We start from the raw sequence: 7,641 nt of genomic DNA, 5'->3' as shown, positions 1-7,641 counted from the left end.
CGAGTGTTGCATATGTGGAATGGATGCAGCAGGCATGTATCCGGCGCCCAACCAAATCAATCCAACAAGCATCTCGACAGTTGCAGCTATCGACCATGGTGCACAAGAGACTAAACTTCATGTGTACAGTGAAGCTGCTGCATGTGGTTCAACATGATGTCAGTCTGAAGCTAAAAGTATTTGCAATAAAGATTCTGAATCGCATTGATGATTACCCAGGATTTCTGAAAACTGCCATGCTCACAAACAGAGCTTACTTTCATGTGTCTGGGAAGGTAAACCGACACTCTGTGAGGGCCTAGGGCTTTGATGACCAGCACTTTAGCGTAGAAATTGAGTGCAATGGAAGCTGAGTGCAACAATCCAAAGGTACAATACAACTATGTCATGTGGTCTGCTTCATGACTTTGTGCTGGGAGCAGTTTTCTTTGTAGTGGCATCAATAACCTCGACTGCTTATCTGGACGTGATGGAACAGTCTGCGTTTTCTCAGGTCAAAGAACTACATCCTAACATCATGCTGCAGCAGGGTGATGCCCCTCCACACTGAGTCTCGATCACTGAGAAGTTTTTGGACGACAGATTTCCAGGTCGCTGGATTGGCAGTGGAGGACCCATTTCCTGTCCCCCAAGATCTCCAGACATAACCCAGTTAGATTTCTTTCTTTGGGGCTTTGTGACAGATGCTGTCTACCAGGCTCCAGTACAGGACCCGCAGGAACTGTGAGCTCGCATCAGAGCAGAAATTCCACATGTTAATGTGGACATGATAGACCGGAAATGTGAGGAACTGGAGTATCACTTAGCTATCATGTGTGCTACAGATGCCACACATTTTGAACTCTATTAAATGGCTACTAAAATTTTAGCAAGTACGAAGTCATGGTGCAAACTGCAACTTTTTATCTGTCCCGATTTCTAAAATATATGCGATCATAATTTGAAGCTAATTTTGGAACGCCCTGAAAATCAAAATGCATTAAGGTAGAATATTTACATCGACAAAGGGTGTACTTGTCCCCACCATCCTACTGGCATCTGGAGTACAGACTCTTTATTCATTACAGAATTCTCATATGTTCCTAAAAATAATAATCTATGATTATGATAAACCACAGGTTTACGCCGTTGTAGCATAACGTAGACGACCGCAGTGAGAAATACTGTGACCTTAGAAGTTTCTATGTGCTGGTAACTTTTGTTTGTTTGGTAATTGTTACACTGCTTAAGGGAAATTATGCCATTTTCCAGCTGTGTTTTTGCGCTGACCTAAGCTCAAGACAGACACAACTTTGCAGAATGATGCTGAAACAGAGCCCCCAGTTTTTTTTTCTGTCTATTACCCATACATGCTATTATTGAGTACAGACCCGACAAGGGGAGACAATTCAGTTTCACTTGGCAGATCGCTGGACTGGACCTTATAGAATGCAGTCGTACGTACAGTGGGTGTACGTACTTCAGTTACAACAAAGTCTTTCTGCAAAATCGTCGGTCGTATAAAAGATAAGACATATTTTCTGAGACTTTAATATGTATACAGTACATTTTAATGTAGTTTATAATCCACAGTATGTATCTGGCTTTAGTATAATATTTAAGGCGTTTTCGCTTTTTAAAAGAGTATAATCGTTTGATTTTTATGCTTTATGTACTACACTCCTGGAAATGGAAAAAAGAACACATTGACACCGGTGTGTCAGACCCACCATACTTGCTCCGGACACTGCGAGAGGGCTGTACAAGCAATGATCACACGCACGGCACAGCGGACACACCAGGAACCGCGGTGTTGGCCGTCGAATGGCGCTAGCTGCGCAGCATTTGTGCACCGCCTCCGTCAGTGTCAGCCAGTTTGCCGTGGCATACGGAGCTCCATTGCAGTCTTTAACATTGGTAGCATGCCGCGACTGCGTGGACGTGAACCATATGTGCAGTTGACGGACTTTGAGCGAGGGCGTATAGTGGGCATGCGGGAGACCGGGTGGACGTACCGCCGAATTGCTCAACACGTGGGGCGTGAGGTCTCCACAGTACATCGATGATGTCGCCAGTGGTCGGCGGAAGGTGCACGTGCCCGTCGACCTGGGACCGGACCGCAGCGACGCACGGATGCACGCCAAGACCGTAGGATCCTACGCAGTGCCGTAGGGGACCGCACCGCCACTTCCCAGCAAATTAGGGACACTGTTGCTCCTGGGGTATCGGCGAGGACCATTCGCAACCGTCTCCATGAAGCTGGGCTACGGTCCCGCACACCGTTAGGCCGTCTTCCGCTCACGCCCCAACATCGTGCAGCCCGCCTCCAGTGGTGTCGCGACAGGCGTGAATGGAGGGACGAATGGAGACGTGTTGTCTTCAGCGATGAGAGTCGCTTCTGCCTTGGTGCCAATGATGGTCGTATGCGTGTTTGGCGCCGTGCAGGTGAGCGCCACAATCAGGACTGCATACGACCGAGGCACACAGGGCCAACACCCGGCATCATGGTGTGGGGAGCGATCTCCTACACTGGCCGTACACCACTGGTGATCGTCGTGGGGACACTGAATAGTGCACGGTACATCCAAACCGTCATCGAACCCATCGTTCTACCATTCCTAGACCGGCAAGGAACTTGCTGTTCCAACAGGACAATGCACGTCCGCATGTATCCCGTGCCACCCAACGTGCTCTAGAAGGTGTAAGTCAACTACCCTGGCCAGCAAGATCTCCGGATCTGTCCCCCATTGAGCATGTTTGGGACTGGATGAAGCGTCGTCTCACGCGGTCTGCAAGTCCAGCACGAACGCTGGTCCAACTGAGGCGCCAGGTGGAAATGGCATGGCAAGCCGTTCCACAGGACTACATCCAGCATCTCTACGATCGTCTCCATGGAAGAATAGCAGCCTGCATTGCTGCGAGAGGTGGATATACACTGAACTAGTGCCGACACTGTGCATGCTCTGTTGCCTGTGTCTATGTGCCTGTGGTTCTGTCAGTGTGATCATGTGATGTATCTGACCCCAGGAATGTGTCAATAAAGTTTCCCCTTCCTGGGACAATGAATTCACGGTGTTCTTATTTCAATTTCCAGGAGTGTATTTATATACACTAATAAGAGGATGGTTCCCATGGTAGATCTCATTATGTTTTCTGACTTAAGCACAAAAAGTATTCCATGTCTTCGTTAATCTTTTTTAAGCCCAGTAACTGGGACAGAAACAGTAATTTCGATAAAACCTCTGTTTGATAGTATCCATTCGTTGTAGGATCATAGAATATGTTTTGAACTTAAATGTAATAGGAGAATTCGAAGAGAATGACCTCCTCAATGTCAATCAGCATGGCATCCGAAAGCACTGATCGCCTGAAACCCAACTCTTGGTTTTCTGCCGTGACATTCTAAATACCATGGATCAAGGCAGTCTGATAGATGCAATACTTCTCGGTTCTCAGAAAGCATTTAACCCAGTACCACATGTACTCATATTATCGAAGTTATATGATCATATGGGGTATCAAACAAACTTTGTGACTGGAGTGAGGATTTCTTGTACATGATGTTACTTTGGATGGAAAGTCATTGAGAGATGTAGAAGTAACATTACGTGTGCGCCAGGGAAGTGTGCTGGGACCCTTGCTGTTCAGGTTGTATATTAATGACCTTGCAGGTAATGTTAATAGTAAACTCAGACTTTTGATATGTGATAGCAGTTAGTTATGTATAAGGAAGTACTACCTGAAAAAAAGCAAAAACATTCATTCAGATCTTTATAACATTTCAAAGAGAGGGGAAAATGGGCAACTTGCTTTATATCCCCTGAAACGTAAAATTTTGCACTTTACAAAACGAAAAAATGTAGTACGCTATGAATACAGTATCAGTGAGTCACAGTTGGAATCTCAGCTGTTACAAATACCTGTGTGTAACAGTTTGTGGGGATATAAAAGTAACGATCACATATCGTTGTTGGTAAAGCAGCTGGGCAGAATTCGGTTCATTGATAGAATATTAAGGAAATGCAATTAGCCTACAAGGGAGACTGCTTACATAGTACTCGTGTGACTCATTCTAGAATATTGCTCAAGTGCATAGGACCCGTGCCAAAGAGGAGTAATATCAAATAATGAAAGTATACGAAGAAGGGCAGCACAAATGGTCACAGGTTTGTTTTGCCCACAGGAGAGAAATACAGAGATACTGAAAAAACTGAACTGGAAAACGCTTGAAGGTAAATGCAATCTGTGCCATGAAAGCTTACTTAGCAAGTCTGGAAAACCACGAATATACTACAACACCTACGTATCGCTCCTGTAGGGATCGTGGAGACAATATTAGACTGTAGCGCGCACAGAGACGTTTAAGCAATCATTTTTCCAGCGCTCGATTTGCAAATGGAATGCGCAAAGCCATAATAACTGCCATGATGGGAAGTACCCTCTGCTGCGCACATCACTGTGATTCACAGAGCATGGTTGTAGATTAAAATAGGACGCCATTTGATACTAACAATATAGGACTACCTAATGTAGTCTAGGCGCCCCTGTAAGTCAGGGCCTGCCCTTGTAAGAAGACTGTCAGAATAGTTGCTGGCAGAAGTAGTTGCACTGATTGAAATCGAATGCTGGTTTAATCTATATTGAGTTCATTTCTCTTGCAACAACTTTACGGAAGAAACAAAACTATGCATTCTGAATCCAACGTGTTAATTAATAAGATTATGCTTAAATCAACTACCGATAAACGGAACATTTACGAGATTGTTAACTCTGGGTGTTACTTCTGCTTTCGTAGATGTATATGCAGTAAGATCTGTTACCGTTCACGTTCGCAGCCATCATAAATTATTTAACTGAGTTCGTGCAGGATGCAGTTACCAGTTTTCGTCCCAAGAGCTGGGCGAATTCATTCATTTGCTCGGAAGGAGGGGAAGACATTGTTTGCCCGCTTTTGGCCCGTCAGCAACAAGCTGCGATGTCGGAATCGAGGCACACACCCTGAAATCTTCCCAAATGATTTTACAGAAAATATTCGGTAAAAAAATTCATGTTTGGGTACTTATAGCTTTATATGTTAGCTTCGTGATGAGGTGACCATCATTTCGTTTATGTTCATAGTTATTGTGATATTTACATGTAAGTGGGACACTGTAAAAAATTCGAAAAAGTTTGCATTGAAAAATAGGGACCGCTATGATTTAGCGTTCGTTGCGTAGTACATAATATGTTGCTGCATGTGAAATTTAGCTAACATATTGAAATTTTCTTTAGACTTGGGTGGAGGTCCCTCCTTGTCTGTCGCCAATCCCGAGAAAATTAATTTGATGTAGCACATTCATTTGCGATCGCGCGCACTAGTGATGTAGGCAGAATGAAATAACCACATCGGTGCTCATATTTGATAAACGGTTTGAGATATCGAAACGAGATTTTGGTAAATTACAGCACGCAAAGAGAAGAGTATTTTGCATACAGTTATTACGCAAAACTTTGTTTCTACAATGTTATTCCGCTAACTACAGAGTTTTTCGATGAACGAATGTAATTTACAAGGACCATCCATAGCTGGTGAAACGAGAAACGCTGGAGGTTTTGGAATAAAGTAAGTGCAGATATTAAACGTTTATTTTTGTACCGAGGATGTGCTTTTTCATAAGCTACTTACCTTACTTTTCCTCAGTTCCCTACTTAATGAAACAAATAAACCACTGTTTCAGAATTCTCTAGCAACAGTATCTGCACGTGTTAGTGAGGTGACATTCTGCAAAAGAAGCAACTGTTAACATGGCAACAAGAGAAATGTAGGTTTTACTCAAAATTCGCTACTCACAATGCTTCTCTGAAAGTTAGAAATCATTAACAAGCCAGGGGAAAACAAAGGGCTGCTTTTGTTGCATTTTCAGCGGAGTTCTTTTCAGATACTAACGGTAGATCTTTTTGAAAGGTCACCATGCAAGTGCGGATGTGGAGTGGTTTCTCTTAATACTTACCGAAAATGTAAGTGTAGGCTTCAGTTTAGGAAGGCACTTACCTTCCAGTGCTTGGCGTTTCCCCCTGCAGTGCGTGCCCACAACCCCCACTGCTACCACTCTGCTCTCATGTGCCCTGCCAACTGCACATCTAATGGCCATAGGCCACATAGTTCTGTGTGCACTTAACCAATCTAGATAGTTAAGTTAACGTATTACTTCTGCTTCCGTAGATGTATATGCACTAAAGTTCACGTTGGCAGCACTCAGAAATCATTTAATAACGATCGATATCATTTCATGTCCCTCGATTTTGAAACAGTATCTTCAGCACAACCTACAAGTGGTGTGGAGTGGGGGAGGTCATATTTTCACATATCTAAATTACCAATTTCACAGATAACTTTCGTAGAATAAAACAGAACGAAAGTGAAGAGGGGCTGGCCACATGGATAGTATTGTGTAACTGGCTGTAGAGAGCATTCTTGACACGAAAAGACATATAGTCTCATGCTGACCATTGTTGCTCTTAGTAAAAAAAAAACCTACACAGTGAGTCTATAGCTAGAACTGGCCCAGTAAGATGGGTAAGGCAAGAAGGAACAGGAAAGAGCCTTCACTAAGAAAAAAATAACAGAGAAATTGATTTCCCGAAATTTTGGAAATTTGTGGCAAGTTCTGTGGGACCAAACTGCTGAGGTCATCGGTCCCTACGCTTACACACTACTTAACCGAACTTAAACTAACTTACGCTAAGGACAACATACAAACGCATAAAATTTTTTAAAACATAGTCAACGATCTTAAAATTTATTGAAATTAAAATTTAAAGCAGTCTTGATCACAATCAAGACTGTTTTAAATTTTAATTTTAACACACACCCATGCCCACGGGAGGACTCGAACCTCCGACGGTGGGAGCCGCGCGAGCTTTGGCAAGGCGCCTAGACCGCACGGCTACCACGCGTGATTTCCCGAATTTAGGAGGGAAGAACTGACGGAATATGCATTTACAGCATAACGGTACACGATATTGTGTTTTTCATTTATAATTACGTTCCTCTGCCAAGAAACCATGGAAGAATCAGTCAGCATTTCCCTCACTTACATGGAAGCATAGCTATAGTCTACACACCTGTGTTCACAACAATAGTGTTACGTATGGTTAAATGAAAGACTGATAATGCTAAGAGTACTACACAATTTTATATTCTGTAAATTGTGATGTCAAAGTTTTCCGGGTTGCGATTTGTCCACACATGTGCGATTTGCGGAGCGATCGATCGTCCATGTGACAGATCGCTGCGATCCGTCGCTCGTTTGTGGGGTCCTGCGCAGTCAACAGCGTATACCTGAGAAAAGCATAGGCTATAGAATGTAGGTGCTATGCATGTTTTACATTATTATTTAGCGATTTACAGTGTGAGTAATATGACTACTACAACAGTTGGATTACGCCTCGCAGTCACCTTGAAACAACATAACGTCAAAGCAGGCAGTAATGGTTCAAATGGCTCTGAGCACTATGCGACTTAACTTCTGAGGTCATCAGTCGCCTAGAACTTAGAACTAATTAAACCTAACTAACCTAAGGACATCATACATATCGATGTCCGAGGCACGATTCGAACCTGCGACCGTAGCGGTCGCTCGGCTCCAGACTGTAGCGCCTAGAACCGCACGGCCACTCCGG

This window comes from Schistocerca piceifrons, chromosome 8, assembly GCF_021461385.2.
Source record: "Schistocerca piceifrons isolate TAMUIC-IGC-003096 chromosome 8, iqSchPice1.1, whole genome shotgun sequence".
NCBI lineage: Eukaryota > Metazoa > Arthropoda > Insecta > Orthoptera > Acrididae > Schistocerca > Schistocerca piceifrons.
Note: the sequence above shows the minus strand (reverse complement) of the source record.